Source organism: Xyrauchen texanus, chromosome 8, assembly GCF_025860055.1.
Source record: "Xyrauchen texanus isolate HMW12.3.18 chromosome 8, RBS_HiC_50CHRs, whole genome shotgun sequence".
In the NCBI taxonomy this organism is placed as follows: Eukaryota; Metazoa; Chordata; class Actinopteri; order Cypriniformes; family Catostomidae; genus Xyrauchen; species Xyrauchen texanus.
The window spans coordinates 8,391,957-8,409,663 of NC_068283.1; positions in this window are offsets into that span (position 1 = coordinate 8,391,957).

Genomic DNA, 17,707 nt, shown 5'->3' on the forward strand with positions numbered 1-17,707 from the left:
TAAAATGCTGCCTCCGTAGTACGCTCACTCGGTTTTGGAACAGACCCAATGACAGAACTTGGGTGAACAATTCTTTTACAAATTAATACACATTTTTGTTTTTCAAGATTGGATCCATGGCTCATGCCCAAGGTGAAATACATTGTATTCCAGGCCATTAGTAATGCAACCCAGTCAATTAATTGAACTGTGGGGTTGAACATGGGAAGAAGAGTAGATGAGAAAAAACTAAATGGGCAAATAAACTGCTGTTACAAGGCATGGTTCTAAATCAAAATCACTGAGGGTGCTTCTGGAAAGACTGGGGGTGCTTGTATTCTTGCTATGTTTTCTTTGCACATGAATGCAGCAAGTGATTTCTGAAGATGTTATCCACGACCACTAATCTAGTCAGTTTTTGTATTTCACTAAATCGAAATCAACTGTCGATGGATTTGAGTGAGATGATTCCGCTACAAATTCTCTTGCGCAAACAGAGGTCCAATCAAATATTCATGTGCATTTTGGAGGCATGACAGCAGATTCATGCATGTTTATTAGGGATATGATCTCCATAACTGAGGCCTATGCAATACGCATCTCGAGGCATAGCCAACAATACGATACATTAAAGATACATATAAAGCAGCTACCAATGCGATGAGATACAATTCAACCCTATTACGATGCAGTGCGATCCGATTTCGTTTCGATTTCGTTTCATAATATTGCATTGAATCACAACGCAATGTGATTCAATGCAATATTATGCAATGGAAAAAATATGATGCTATGGAATTCAATATGGTACAGATGGTTCGCTTTTATTTCTTTGGTTCATACAGACAGCAAATCATAAATTAACTTAAGTGCCTTCTGACTTCTAACGCATGGCCCTTTCACAAACAGGCCATTGTAGTGCAAAAAAAAATGTAAATAATAAAAGATTAAATAAAAACAGATGTTCTTTTCCTGTTTTGTCTCCAGTTACACATTCAACAGTGAAACAATTTAAGGATGCTCAGGTATAAACAATGAAGGAATGCGCTGTAACTTGCCAGGTGTGGAGGAGGTATTAGAAGCCCCCGTTCTCTGTAACGCTGAATATCTTTACAAATAAAAAAGGTGATTGTGTCGTTATTTCATTGGAAAGAGCAGAGCTGTTAACCAGCGGGGAGTGAAAAAAGTTTATTTGTTTGCTCACCCGGCGTCCTGTTAGCGGTACCGCAGTGACAACGTAGCTACAGCTGAATCCGAGGGCGAGGGCAAGGTGTGTGAGGCAGGTGTGTATGCACTCACATCGTGTTGGTGCTTTAAGTGTGTTGTTAAATTAGACATATTGCCTGTATATTTTATAGTGGCATAACATATTTTACAAATTGCTTGGGTTTTATAATAATTTTCATCTATCTTATAAAACCTAGTGTTTCCAAACAATGGATTTTTTATTATTTGGTGGAAGATGCAGCTCTACCTCTGCCATGTTAATCTATATTCTATGTGACTGTTAGGATACGCCTCTGTCTCCGTAGTGTTGTGATACATCATATTCACGTAGCAGCAGTGATGAAAGAATGCGCTTGAGAAACAGTTAAGAGAGGAGAAATCAATCTACATATAAAATATTGTTCACAAATTTTTGGTCATGCATCTACTAATAATTATATATAAATAAATCGTTTTTTACTGATGTCAATATGTTAGAAACGATGCATCATGATACAAATGCCAACTTGTATCCGATGCACACTTTTTAAAATTGATGCATCGCATCGTTTACTTTTATGCCGATGCACCTGTGGCAGGGCGGAGGGCGGGGCCGGGTCGTGATCCTACACACCCGGTCCCGTATTAGGCTAATCAAGCCTCCGAGAGGGATAAAGGTCGACTGCAGAGTGTCGTGCGGGAGAGAGAGATCGTTTACGGACATGTCCGTCATGTGTGTGTTTGTCTTTTAAGTTCGTCATTAAAACTATTATTTATATTGTCAAGCCGGTTCTCGCCTCCTCCTTTCCATTGATCCCTTTACAGCACCGATGCGAATCGGTGAATCTTACCATCCCTAATGTTTATTAGTTTTAATGCAGGAATTGTGTGTGTTTGTGTGTTTGTTTGCCCAATATTCAAGGAAATATGCTTTGCCATCATATATGTATCTGTGTTGTTTCTTTCTATCTTTGGGATTCTATTCTGATGGCTGCTGAAAAAAGAGAAAAAAAGCAGCGGTCGGTTGGGCCGGATATAAATAAAAAAAAATAGTAAAATGAAAAACGGAAATGAAATACAAAAATGAAATAAGGTACAACTAAAAATGGTAAAGGCTAATGTCAAAAGAAAATACAAACAGAGCATTAGCCTACCCATATGCCCAAGAACACATCCTCCCAATACATCGTTTTTTCTCCCTAGTGAGAGTTTTTGTTTCCTGTTTGGTTTAGCTCCCCTTCTGTCACTCACTCAAAGTTGTGTCGATGTAGTGACACTAGGGGGTTGCTCCCTAGATCCCACACATCTCTGATCTTTGAGATAAGGTCAATGAAAATTGGCGAGTAGAATTTGCATGCCACTCCCCTGGACATACGGGTATTTAAGGAGCTGGAATGAAACCACTCATTCAGACTTCTTCTTCGGAGCCGAGCGGTTGTATTCAGTGAGCTGAATTACTCTGCTGATCCATCCATCTCTGAGTCCAGCGAAGTTGTTGTATTTATGGCGCATTACAGCAGCTTCTCCCCCTCTTGCACCGGTTGAGTGCAGAAAATTCCCCTGGGTGTAGCAGCCTAAAAGTGTATATTCTTCCTCTAAAAGTGTATATTTCCCTTCTAAAATAGTGACACTCACGGAGAGCGTCTTTTTAAAGATGCCTTTTCCGTTTGTATATATTTCCTGGTTGTGATCGTTACCTCTCCGCTTCCCACGGCCACTATCGTGTTAGGTGCTGCCCACGCGGGGATAGTGTTCGTGGATCTCGTTCGTGGCTCGGAAAGAGGTTGAGCTTTCGATTACAGTATCAGAGTGTGTTGGATCAGTCTGACGCCATATGCAGCTGACGGCCATGCTTGCCCGGGCAGTTGTGAGCGTCGGACTAGAGTGGAATCCTCCGCTCCTCCCTGAACCCTCGCAGCTTGATGATTGGTCCTGGGGCCCCGAGTGCCGCTCACAGCCATGCCCTGCACCTGTACCTTTCTTCCCGGAAGTGTACGATGAGCTTACGCAATCGCAGAGGGCAACTTTTATTGCCCGGACCCAGTCCGCAGGCTCATCCGCTCTCACTACCCTCGACGGTGGGGCTTCCAGGGGGTGCTCGGCGACTCCCCAGGTGGTTAAGGAGCAAGATTTGCATTATTACAGTTGATAAAGGTAAAGTTTATTTGGTTATGCTTATCAGTCTTGTTACACCATGTGGCCCATGCTTAAAAAAAAATATATTATAAAAAGTTTGAGAAACGCTGTTCTGGATGGTTGGCAAGTTTCTAAGTTGTTCTGAGTGGTTGTTAGTACATTGCATTGCTGTTGCTAGGATCTTCAGGCTGGTTTCCACGATGTTCTGGGTGGTTGCTACTGTGTGTGTAACAAGACTGATAAGTACATTTTGCATAACAAAATATACTTTACCTTTCATTATCAACTGTAATAATGCAAATCTTGCTCACAATCTCTTTGAAAGGTTGATTTTGCACTCAAAAGTTTATGATGACACCAGAAGAACTATCCAACAGTTAAATTATTAATTCCTCTCAAGTTAAATGAAAATGTTGACTCACACTGAAACAACACATACTTGATGGATTAAAATTGTATAGTGGAGTTGATAGGAAAACCAGTCATCTAGAATGGCAACACTTTTGATTAGTTTGTACTCCTCTTTGACTCTGTGAAATGCACTTGATTTGGACAGCCTCTGAAGTAAATCTCCAGATAGTCTTGTGGGTGCCGTGACTGGGCTTTAGCATTGGTGCCAGACATCACAGCTACCTTCAAAACCTGCTGAACGTGTCCCCGGGGAGTGGGGCAAGAGGGCTCCCACTCTGCTGATGTAGAGTTTGTGTTCTGCGAAGGATGACTTCATTTTCTCTTAATCTGCACACTCTCCCCCAGAGCTGTTGAGAAGCACAGAAAAGCACCACAGCCATTGCTTTTCATAATTGGCACAAAGCTACCATGTTCTTCTGAACAACAGAATCATAATGAGACTTGGGGGTTCATTTCAGGTGATTTGAACCATAAAATACAGTAGCTTTCCCTAGCTACTGTGCTGAGGCTATTTGTTTCTTTGCAATTTGCACAACCATGTCAGTGTGATATCTATCAAACCTCAGGGATCAATGAATTCATGAGGTTAAGTTAATTACAAGAGGGTGTCTACAAATCTACTAATTAGAAGAGGGTGACCAGATACTTTTGGCCATGTAGTGTATGTCTATGTGTGTATATTTGGGAGGTCCTCAGGTAACCTCTGTGTTAAACAGCAGATGGGTAGTGATTCAACCAATGTGAGATGTCTTTGATGAGACTCTGCAGAGCATGAGGCAGACAGATCCAGCTGGTAGAGCCAGACTTCTGGGGTCTGGTGGGCTGCTGGGGTGCACACACCTGAAAGATAAATGAGTGGAACAAATCTGCTTCCCGTTTACTACTGTTCCTACCTCCGTACTCACTCAGAAACAGAAATGTCACAGCAGCTGCTTTGCAACTGATAACCACACAAGGCAATGCTTTCAGAGCATGTTCTCTGCCTGATTTGAGCACCAAATCTATGTGACATAAAACAGCAACACTTTGCTGAAATGTGGCATATTATTAAAGCTGAGGTGTGTAATGTCTGTGCCACTAACATTACCATATGAAACTTTAAATATTGATATTGTTTTAAAACAGATTCCAAAAAAACTTTTTGTAGATTACAAAAAATGTATTGGCTGTACAGATAGTCTTGCCCCAAACTCAAACCATTGGTTGAGTCAAAGTTGTTTTGGGAGTTTAGAGAAGCCAATCAAACAAACAAACCCAGAGTCTGTATATGCATATGTGGAGCGGAGGGGGGCGGGGCCGGTCGGAATATCGCGCGCCCGGTCCCCAATCAGCCTGATGAGGCGCGCGAGGGATAAAGGCGGCCGGTGACGATTGTTCGAGAGAGAGAGAATTACGGACATGTCCGTAATTCTCCGCTCCACAGCATACTTCCCTAATGTATACAGTTGTATGCCAAAAGTAGTACCGTATGTTAATGGGTGTCTGAATCCTCAGTATTCATAAAAAAGTAGGCCAGAAATACCTGGATGATCTAATACAACTAGCAAGATTCAGAAGTGTGCATCCACCGTTATATTCAAAATGCTGAATTTAATAAAACTGTGGAGAACCACTATTCAATTGGCTCTTTTATACCAAGATATGTAATAAGTTGTTCCTTGTGGTAAAATTGTATTGATCTTTTTTTTTTTTTTGCAGTTATTGTCACTACATCATATGTTTGGGTCACAGGATAATGCCAACTTTCCCAGATGAATTGTGTCCGGCAATGTATTCATACTACCCACATGCATACCAAAAGATTTTAAATTGTATTAATGGCCAAAAAGTATGTTTTACATTAAGTGCAGTACATATTCACGGATGCAGCACACCAGAGGAATGCTTTGATAGTGCCACAGTGTTACACTTTTAGGTGAAATCAAGCTACAAATAGGATTTGTGCAAGATTTATTTTAAATCAAAATTAATTACTGTAACAATTCAAGGATGGCAAAGGAGGAAGCTGGGACCAGCTTGACACTGCTCGTAGACATTTATTGTACATACACTTTTCAGTGTCACACAATAAGCCTTTTCAGCCTTAACATTAAACGCATTTGCTGATTTTCAGCAGACACATTCAACATGCATAATGTCACATGCAAAAACATTGCTCATGCATCTCTCTCTCCTGCTGCTGTCTCCTCTCTACAAATACTCACACTGACCCTCACTGGAATATGAGAACGGTGTGGCACACTCATTCACCACTTATCTTCCGGCCTTGCTCTGCTCCAGATGTCACTCTGCCCTGCCCTGCTCACCACAATTACGTACATAAGTTCTAACATGGCTTACACAAGTGAGACACATACCAGGACCAATATCTATTTGTTTAGGGACAAATATTCAATCTGTTCATAGAACAACATTATTATCAACCAATCATAGCCCTTACCACTATTCCTAAGCCCACCCTAGCAACAAATTTAAAATCCTTACTTTCACCTATACTATTAACTTCAAAATCTAACATCCAATTCTAAATCTGATTACTAACTGAACCCCTTTTCCTATTTCAAACTCACAATTTCTATCACATTTTATAGAGGAAAACCACATCATTTGTCAGAGCTGGTTCTTATTGGTTAATTAAAATCCTCCCCCTAAAAACCTTCCCCTAAACTAAGAGGTAAGGGTTAAAACTATGACTTGGAGTTAGGAGTGGAAAGTAGAAGTAAGGGCATTAGCTAAGTCAAGAAGTGGGGGCTTGGGTTGTATTATGCCTGGGTTAGAGTAAAGACTTTGTTTTTGCGGGTTCTGGATTGGCTCGCGCCTGGTCGACCGCGTTGCCTTTGTGAGCATACTCTTCTGACTGTGAGCGAATACGAGCGCATTTGTTGCATGCGCTCGTATTCGCCTACTACAACTTCTTTGTGATACTCTTTTAGTACAACCAATGGAAAGCGCATGAGCCAATGATGCGCACAGACAATGACCGCATACGCAAGTCGAGAAAATCTGGTCAGCACAGACTGGATTATGACATAATTTACATCACGCATACTATGCACGGAGCAATCAGCAACGCGGTCGCGCAAAATACTTTGATAATTCAGTGAAGACATAGAAACTTTTACCTCTAATAAGGTTTTCCTTGAATCTGGATTAGCTATGCATGTATATGTAGTAATTATACATAGTTGTTAAAAAGGTCTTCATTCAGAGAATGCGACATTCACAATGGGTAATTGAGCAGTGAAATGTGTGATGCAGCAGTTTCTTTCAGAATCAAAGTATGTTTCATGTTTTGGGCAACATAAAGTGGTGTATTTCCAAAAATTTACTGCAATGAATCCTTTGGCTTTTATATTCAAGGAGCGTACATAGAGCTGTTCAAATAGAGCTGTTTGTTTTTAAAAATATGATTGTACTGAAGCTAATCCTCTCATTAATGTGTTAGCATGTGCAGGCAGATGTGCCACATACTGGAGGCCTGAGTAAAAACCCTCCCTTCAGGCATCAGGTATTGTTAGCACTTTCCGGGTGTCATACTTTTTGCCTTAAGCATTTAATAGGGCTTGACTGTGTTTGCACCCTGAATAACTACAGCGCCTGCCAGATAAATCAAAATGAACAGGCTCAAAGGATGGGAATATGAATATGCTGTCATGACCTTGTACTTAATGGAGTCATAAATACGAAGACATGACTGCAGCTCTGCCCATGTCTTAGTGCCTTATGGACTAGGTCTTCAAACTGCTAGCATAGAGTATTCCACTCCAGGTCATGTGAATTAGCAATCAAGTCTCTGTCACGTCCATCTATAAGTAAGCTTTAAAAAACACTGCTGATGGACATGCAGGAGTGTGGAATACTTTAGCAGTGGGTAGACAGAGGGTAGGTAAATGTTTAGAGGCTAAATAATTCTGACACCAACAGCTACACAGTCTGTATGGTGTCAACAGCCTTTCACTGTTTTTTATAGCCTGGTAATTACAGCACTCTCAGTGGCGGGAGTCATTTAGTATTGACTAAGAGTTATAATGCTACTGCAGGATCAACACACAACACCCTTGTTGACAGTGACATTGCCAGGCAAAAAGGCTATATTTATATTGGAACTCAACAGCAAGTAATGCTAGACAAATTAGGGCTCTCATTCGAATAAAATGTTAAATCAAATAAATGTTATGATATGCCAAGTAATTAAAAGGGATGAAGCCTTTAAGGCATATTTCACCCAAAAATGAAAATTTGCTGATCATTTACTCATCCTCAGCTATCCACTATGTATTCTTTCTTCAATAAAACAGAATTTAAGATTTTAAGATTTCCTTTCAGGCCTCCTCCTTTAAACAATGCAAGTGAATGTAGTCAATTTTTGATGGTCCAAAATGCATATTTAGGGTGCATCAAAATAACGATTCCATTGCTAAAGCCATTTTGACACTTTAATGCAGATGCGCACAATTTATGTTGTGTCCCCAGAATACCCCCGTACACATTTGGTGACAATATATAATTCTGTTCAAGAGTTATAACAGTTTTAGTAAAAGTGGCCACACCGGCTACATATGTTTTGGCATTGCTTTGTGATGGTGAATCGAAACTTCAAACTTTTTTTGATAATTATTGATATTGGGACTCCAGAGAACCTTTCTGCACTGGTTTGGCTCCGATTGGGTGAACGGCCTAGGAGAAGTTCAAATAGCTGCTAAAAGTTTCTTTTGTTGATGGCAGCCAGTGTTGGGATGGTTACTATTGAAATGTATTCCACTACAGATTACAGAATACATGCTGTAAAATGTAATTTGTAATGTATTCCATTAGATTACTCAAGGTCATTATCATATTCTAAATACTTTGGATTACTTCAGCACTGGTAGAATTTTTCACTTATTTTGACTATAAAAACTCTGCCAGTACAGTAAGACAAACCAGGAACAGGGTGAGAACCACTGACTTATAGGCCATCTTGGTGTAATTCTGTCTTAATTCTTCTTAATTTCCTTCTGCCTGGCTGCTCTGATCCTGCAACAGAGATATTATATTTTTTACATTTCTGACTGTTAAAGCACCACCAACAGGCATAGGTACGCCATATTTTTTTCATGTTTCCTTAGATTGATCTCTTACAAATGTGTTTACATTTTGGTGATATATCATTCCATTCAATACATTTAACCATTCAAGAAAAAATGGCCACACCCAATTCCTACGTTTTGGCGTCCTGTTGCAAAGTTACATTGAAAGTTTCAACTTTTTGATAATTATTGAGTTTGGGACTCCAGAGAACCTTTCTGCACTGGTTTGGTTCCAATCGGGTGAACGGCCTAGGACAAGTTCAAATATCTGCTGAAAGTTGATTGGTTGATGGCAGCCATGTTTTTCCAGATATGCGAATGTTATCATATACCTTGATAGCACTTTGGACAAAGACACTGAAAGCTAAATTTCAAGTCGATCAGAGCAACGCCTCCATTGTTAGAGACATTTTTTAATTTTTAAGTATTATAGCATCACCAAGAGGTTGTCCTCAGAATGACCCCCTATACAGGTGTACCAAATATGGTGGCAATATCTAATTTCATTCAAGAGTTATAACCGTTTCGTAAAAGTGGCCATGCGCGATATATCCGTTTGGCATAGATATACAATTTTGAATCAAAAGTTCAAACTTTTTTGATCTGGGACTCTGCTGAATCTTTATGCACTGGTTTGGTTCCAATCGGGCGAATGGCCTAGTAGTAGTTTCTTTATTAAACAATCCAAAATAGTGGGAAAATGAAAGGGTGGAGCAAACATTTGACAAGGGACAAAACACTTTGGCATGGTGCAAGGAATCAAGGAATATGTTTCTAGCCCTTATGGTTCTAGAGTTATTGCGCCCAAAATGTGGCATTTTTTGGTTTTGTTCTCATGCCACCTATGAGCCGATCGGGCCGATTCAGTGCGTATGGCTCGCCAGACGGAATACTAAAATTCCCCAAAGTTTGAAGTCTGTAGAACTTAAGGTAAGGTCTGCATGATCCGTTTAAGGGCAGAAAAAATAATTCTAACCGTTATGAATAATAATATAGCTGCAAGCAGTGATTAACGGGGTTCAAGCCTTTAAGGTCCTTTAAGTACATATGTAACATATATTAAGTATTAATTAGACCTAAGAATGTTCTCTTGTCCATGTGGTTTTTTTTTTAAGTTTGAGTTTTTCACTCAATTAGTGATTACAGGCCACACCCAAAAACATATTCACTTATATCTTCCGAATGACTTAACAAATACAACTATTTTTATACATTATTGTCAGGAGGGTCTGTAGATGATGTATACTAGACCTTGGATGAGTTCGAAAAGGTTTCTAATAAATCGAAAATGTAGATAACATTTATTGTGGAAATGGAAATTCAAGTGACTATATGATTTGGGAAAACTGGTGGATTCAAAGAAGCTAACATTATTTATTGTAGCCTATATGGTTTCGAAGTTTATTAGCAAAAACACAAATTAGCTAATTATAGTGACACTGTGTGGCTGATTGTCACGAAATTTCATGTGGAGACCCTGCTTGTGTATAGTAATTTCCATAACCCTCTGTCATTCCCAATATGAGTTATAAGGTGTTGAATTTTTATTCGCTATTGGCCACTATTTTTGTTAAGTTGTCAGATTCTTAAAAAAAATTATATGTTAGCATTTGAACCAAAGAAGCATATTTAATTTGAACTTAATCGCTCAAAAGGCTGCAAATTTGTCAGTTTTTTAGCTGTACCGCTGGTAGGGTCAATTATTGTTTTCTTCTTAAATTAAATCTCCTCATTGTCCATTTCGCTATTGTCTCTGGTATCATTTGCAGAGAAGAAAATCTATTGTTGCATCGCATGTTGATTTGACGATACATTCATTCTAGTCTTTAGCAAATCAGCTGAAAGTACGAGCTGAAAGAAGCTGATCCATGTCTCCAAACAACACGTGAAAATGTTAGCAGGGTGTTTTTCTGAATGTTCATTTTCCCCGTGAGCATGGAGGTAACATTCACATTCAGACAGCTAAACTGCACTTTTTACATAGTACAAGCACTTAAAGGAATATTTGAGGTTCAATACAAGTTAAGCTCAATCGACAAAATTTGTGGCATAATATTGATAACCACAACAATTAATATCGACTCATCCCTCCTTTTTTTTAAGAAAAGAAAAATCTGTATTCCATTGGGACACAATGGAAGTCATTGGGGTCTGTTTTCCCCTTCTGAGTTGAATAAATCTAAATAGTTCTGTGTTTGGATCCACACTATATACTGTATATATATATATATATATATATATATATATATATATATATATATATATATATACATTTATATATACACGTGTGTGTGTGTGTGTGTGTGTGTGTGTGTGTGTGTGTGTGTGAGCGTGTATTTATCACATTGTGGGGACCAATGTCCCCATAAGGATAGTAAAACCCGAAATTTTTGACCTTGTGGGGACATTTTGTCGGTCCCCATGAGGAAAACAGCTTATAAATCATACTAAATTATGTTTTTTGAAAATGTAAAAATGCAGAAAGTTTTCTGTGAGGGTTAGGTTTAGGGGTAGGGTTAGGTTAAGGGGATAGAATATAAAGTTTGTACAGTATAAAAACCATTATGTCTATGGAAAGTCCCCATAAAACATGGAAACACAACTGTGTGTGTGTGTGTGTGTGTGTGTGTGTGTGTGTGTGTGTGTGTGTGTGTGTGTGTGTGTGTGTGTGTCAATGTACCATGAGAAAAGTCTTGATAAAATAATCAAAAGGCATTGCAGAGGTGAATTTTCCATTGATTTCTATGAGCAAACAAATACAAACAAACACTAAGGAGCTGAAATCAACTTAACCATCTTTATTCAACACTCCTTTTCCAAGTTTTACCATCCTTCTAAAACAATACCATTTTTGTGCAAGCATCGCATCAGGTTTTCTGGAGGACTCTTCCCCTAGAAACCATCATTAATTACAGAATATATCAAACAATTATTCAATACTTAAGTCTTAACTTTTCTCTATCTTTTCTTAAACAATATAGTAAGTTTTTCTTTTAACCAATTTGCTAACCACATAGCTAAATCTAGAAAATAGAAAAAAGAATGCCAAACATAACCAGCCTATTTAAAATGTAAATTTTTCATATTAGTGGAGGTGCATTACTCAGTCTCCACTCTCTGCTATCACATCTCTAGCTCGCTCATTATGTCAGAGATGACATTAGCTAATGTTGATGTAATGTAACTTAATATTCATTAGCTACATAGCTTTATGTGGCCTGTCTCATCATTGTTTTTCACAAGCAAACACGTAACTTGGGAACAACAATTTGTCACTACATGCCCTATCCCCTCAATCTCTCTTAAAGTTAACACTACATTAGCTACATACCTCAAAATATGTTAACTAAATTAGGTAGCTTGCGCACCTAGATAGGTGGCAAATAGCTGGCAAACAACTGAAACTAGAGCCCTAAAAAACAGTAAACGCATAGGTAGCTAATATTTATAGCTATTACTCGCTAAATCTCTTTTGGTGAGAGGTGAAGATAAGTTTAGGTAGAGATGCTGCGTTCCATTCAAATCGACTAAAGGCATTTGAATGCCAGACGCTCGGAAGATGACGTTAAAGGAAAAGCTGCAAAGCTCCTATTAGCTTAGCAGGTGTTTGACTATCACCAGATATGTCACCAAGAAACCCAATTCTTACACAATCTGCAATGCATTTGTGCTACAGGTGTATGATTAACACCAGCTACTCTGCTAACGTTTGTTAAACAATCTTTAATATCATGTAATGTAGGAACTTTTACTAATTTATCGATATTATTTATTAAAAGTGAATGTTTATCACTTATTATGTACATCTTCATGGGTGCCGACAAGATTGTGTGACGTCATGCACCGGCGAGTTAAAAAATTTCTGCAGGACTCTCCAAGTTGTATTTACGATTTCAAGTGGCGTTCCATTGAACTTTTCCATGTAGGAAGTTGAAAAATCCAACTTTCCGAGATGAATGGAATGCCACAAGAGGCTGAATGCAAACGTTAGCTTTGGTAGTATCTCTTACACTTAGCTTACCTTTCTTTATGCTTTCTTTCTAAGTGCTGATAAAAGTTTTACGTGGTCCCAGCTGTCTCGGTAATTATTGTATTGCAGAATTTACATACTCCTGTGTGCTTTCTTTTGGATGCTTTTTGCAGATTAACTCTTTGTGGTTTAGGTCAGTGTTTCCCAAATTTTTCTACCATAGCACACTTTTTCAGATTAAAGTCCCATGGCACACCACTATCCCACATAACTATAGTCGATAGTTTTCCTTTTCAAGAATATGTCCATGTTTTCTGTCTGTCTTAGTAGCGTGAACTCGTAATGTTTGAAATTCGGCTGTGCAAAAAATGCAAGTAAGATAGGTACACTGTATAAGGAGGTCACAGAGCAAGAGTGCTAATTGGATAATGAAAAACCAACAAATTTGTGTCTTTTCCAATTTGTAGATTTGTTCTTGCAAATTAATTCTTACAATGGCACAACAAATAATTTTAAATTTTTTCCCACGGAGAGGAGAGAATCTTTTTGGATTTATTTTTTATGGACACTATCTCCAAATGGTCTAAATGAGGATTTTAGCATCAAATCATCGCCGTCTAGTTCATGTTCCACTCAGTGTTGTGACGAGTGATAGTGTTTTTCCCACTCATCAACGAGCGTGGTTTCATCAATCAAACTGAGATCAGGGGTTCTGGAGTATAAGTGTTCGAGGCTGCTCTGAATGTCTTTCTACTGTGGGATAGCTCTCAGTAGGGCCCACTCAAGTTTTTCTGTGTTCTCCAATGAGCGGCTCCAATTTTGGAGGTAATCCACTGATACTGAATAAAAGTTTCTCACTGCACAAAATAAATCATCTGCCCGCATGTCACCAGCTTCAACCAGGGCATCAAACTGCTTTTTAATGTTAGAGGGTATGAATTATTACTCCAGCCTGTCCTGCAAGTCTTTTCTCATGTCTTGACTGTGCAAAGCTATGGCCGTGCACAACAGAATGATAAGCAAAAAGTTCTTCACTTGCCTGCACCTTGTCAGATTCTAAACTTAGCTTCATTAAAAGAATTGTGTGGCACACTTCTTTTTAGCAGCATCCACATGCTTTTTTGTATGAACATGCTGAGCGATGTCAGTGTGGCCTCCATGGGTGATAGGAAAAGCAAGCTCCTCAAAACTCACACCTCACTGTACTCTGTCTGTGATTCCTTTTTTAGAAAATTACATTCTTTTTGTAGATCCTAATTTATTTAGCAAATTCCTTCAAATTCCCTTTAAATAGCCTGTTTCGTGCCCTTCTTGGTCTTCGACTGGCCCTTCTCCTCCAACTCAAGACATTATGTGCTACTCTATGGTAATATATTTTTCTTATATAATATGTAATGTTACATTTGCATATAAAAGTTTTGCTCTATTCTATTACATCTCTTTCTACCTACAGCATTTACACAGTAAATTTGGCATCACAGTTTCATTCTTATCTTTCGACCTTGAGCTTAGCTCCACAAGGCAGTTGGCACTTAAGTTGCATACACGTGTAAAAACATTTAAAATGCTAGTCAAGTTTTTTTATTTGTAAAACATTTTTCACAACACAAATCGTTTCAAAGCAGCTTTACAGGAAATCATACATTTACAAAAATGTAATATCTGTAATAGCTATAAAGTCTTAGAGTGATCATTGTGTAGTTTGATTAAATATGATTGTAAATTGTGTATAAAACTTAAATAATTATATGATAATTGTATTTAGAACCCCTGTGAGCAAGCTGATGGTTACTGTGGCATGGAACACAAAACTCCAGAAGATGTTGGTTAATGGAGAAAAATAACTTTGGGAGAAACCAGACTCACTGTGGGGGCCAGTTCCCCTCTGGCTAAACAACAAGAGTATAATGGAAGTATTAGTTATTAGTTACAAGCACATGGTTTAAAATTTGTAAATGAAGAATGCGTTAAGGTCCAGTGTTTAATACATTTTTTTATGAACTTTAAGATTAATGACTAATGTCTTTGAAGTCCATCCAGTATTAACTGCAGAAGTTCACATAGATGCATTGTCCTTTGTTAGCTGGCTGATAAAGGATTTTGTTGGCAATTAAATTATAGTCTACTGTATGTATTCCATTTCAATAGTATAGTCCATCAAGGGAATGCAGGCAGAGATAAATGAGGTGCATCGCAGTTCAACCGGCAGGTGAACTGCGATGACTGAAGGGATATCTGGCTAGAACCAGCTGTAGTTTGTCGTCATCACTCTGCGACACGTAGAAGTGCAGTCCGACAACAAGCAGGAACGGAGCTGGATCTGGCCGGCTCTGGTAACCTCGGGATATGAATCAAATACAATAGGAACATGGAAACAAATAGAATAATATTAGCATAGATGCCATTCAATTTTATGCATAGTTATAGATCATGATAGATGTTTCTGGTTCCGGCAGACTAATTGTGAGTTGATGGAAAAATTAGGTGTATGCCTGGCTAAAAAGATGAATCTTTAGTCTAGCCTTAAATTGAGTGAGTGTGTCTGCATCCCGAATAGTGTTAGGGAGATTATTCCATAGTTTAGGAGCTGAATATGAAAAGGATATACCTCCTTTTGTGGATTTTGATATTCTTGGAATTATTAGCAAGCCAGAATTTTGGGATCGTAATGAATGTGATGGAATATAGCGCGTCAGAATGTAATTTAAGTAATATGGAGCTAGACCATTCAAAGCTTTGTATGTTGTTAACAGAATTTTAAAAAGGCCCTATTATGCTTTTTGGATTGTACCTTTCCTTTAGTGTGTAACATAGCATTTTGTGCATGTAAAAGATCTGAAAAAGTAACAAAGCATAAAGTCCATGCAAAAGGGAGTTAATAATAATAATAATAATAAATGTCAATTATAGGCACCTTTCACGACACTCAAGGTCACCTTACAACCAGAACACAAAAAGTAATCCTTGAAAACATCAATAACAACATTAAGCAAACAATACTATGATATTCAATAACAAATTGGAAGATACAAAGTATGAACTCAAAGAATGCACAGTCATAAAAAAGCCTGTTTAAAAAGGTGAGTTTTAAGATGAGATTTCAAAGTATGAAGAATTCACTGTTACAAATATCCAGAGGAAGGGAATTCCATAAGTGAGGGGCAGTATGACTAAAGGCTCTAGACCCCATATTGTTCAGACGAATACATGGTATGACAAGAAGAATTGACGAGGAAGATCTGAGGGTTCAAGTAGGTGCATAGGTATGAAAAAGATCAGAGAGGTATAAAGGAGTAAGATCGTATGGTCTTTTATGTAAGAAGCAAGAATTTGAAATCAATTCGGTACTTAACCGGAAGCCAATGCAAATGTTGAATAACAATTGAAAGGTGTTCAATAGAGGGGTTCAAGAAATGATTCATGCAGCTGAGTTCTGGACCAGCTGAAGTTTATGAAGACATTTGGAAGGAATACCAGAGATGAGAGCATTGCAGTAATCAATACGTGATGTAACCAGTGCATGAATAAGAATGGCAGTGTGAGAGAGGGACGAAGATGATTAATATAACGTAAAAGAAAGTCTGCAGTGCGAGTTATGTTATTAACATGGGCTTCAGGATAAGGTGTTATCAAGGACGATGCCCAAACTCTTAACATGTGGTGAAGGAGAAGCAGTAGCCTGATCGATATTCACAGAAAAATCTGTTTTTGCCAATTAGATTTGGTGCCTACAAGGAGACTTTCGGTTTTACCACAATTTAATTTGAGAAAATTAGATGAGAACCAGTTTTTGATTTCAGATAAACAGCTGGACTGTGGGGACAGTAAGGGACGAAGTGTGCTTGGAAGACAGGTAGAGCTGAGTGTCGTCGGCAAAGCAGTGAAAATTGACACCATGTTTCCTAAATATATGACCACGGGGCAGAAAATAAATAATAAATAGAAGAGGGCCCAAAACTGAGCCTTGTGGCACACTAGTGATAACTTGTGATGATTTAGATAAAAAAATTTTTAGTTGTATGAACTGAGTGCTACCAGAAATATACAGTTGAAACCAAGACAAGGCGGTGTCCGTAATTGCAACTGAGACCAGCCTGTCAAGGAGGATGTTATGTGAGATCGTATCAAAGGCCACACTCAGATCAAGAAAAATTTGTATAAAAAGCTAACCAGAATCCGCAGCCAACAGCAGATCATTTGTAATTGTGACAAGAGCGGTTTCCGTACTATCATGTGGACAGAAACCTGTTTGAAATTGTTCAAGTAAATTATTAGCTGAAAGATAATCATAAATCTGAACTGCAACACAAATTTGAAATAGGATGAAAATTATCAAAATGATTAGGATCTGCTCCTAGTTTCTTGAGAATTGGGTTATCGAAGCAGTTTTAGATAATATAGAAACCAAGCCAGAGGAGAGTGAAGAATGAACAATCTCAGTGATTAAAGAAGACAGAGAAGGTAAACATGCTTTAACTAAATATTTTGGAAGAGGATCAAGCTGACAGGTGGTGGGTTTAGATTTCGGAATAATAGAGGATATCTCATCAACCGTTAGTTTAAAGATAGAAACTGCAGAAAGAGGTAGTTCAAAGGAAACTGAGTATGATGGGCAACAACCATCATTATTTTAAAGTATTTGCTTGTGAATATTTAAAATTTTGGAATTAAAATAATCCATAGAAGTGTTAAATACAGTAGTAGAATACATATGTGATGTTAGAGACTCAGGTGACTTTATATTGTTTACAATGGAAAAAAGAGAACTAGTGTTCCCTTCACCTGTCCTAATTAGATTAGTATAAAATTCAGATTTCACTTTAGAGATAGCATCCTTATAATGTTGCACATGATGAGTATACAATTCTTTATGAACTGTAAGACCAGTTTTGGCATACAAACACTCCAGCCGATGGCCTTTATTTTTAAGATGGCA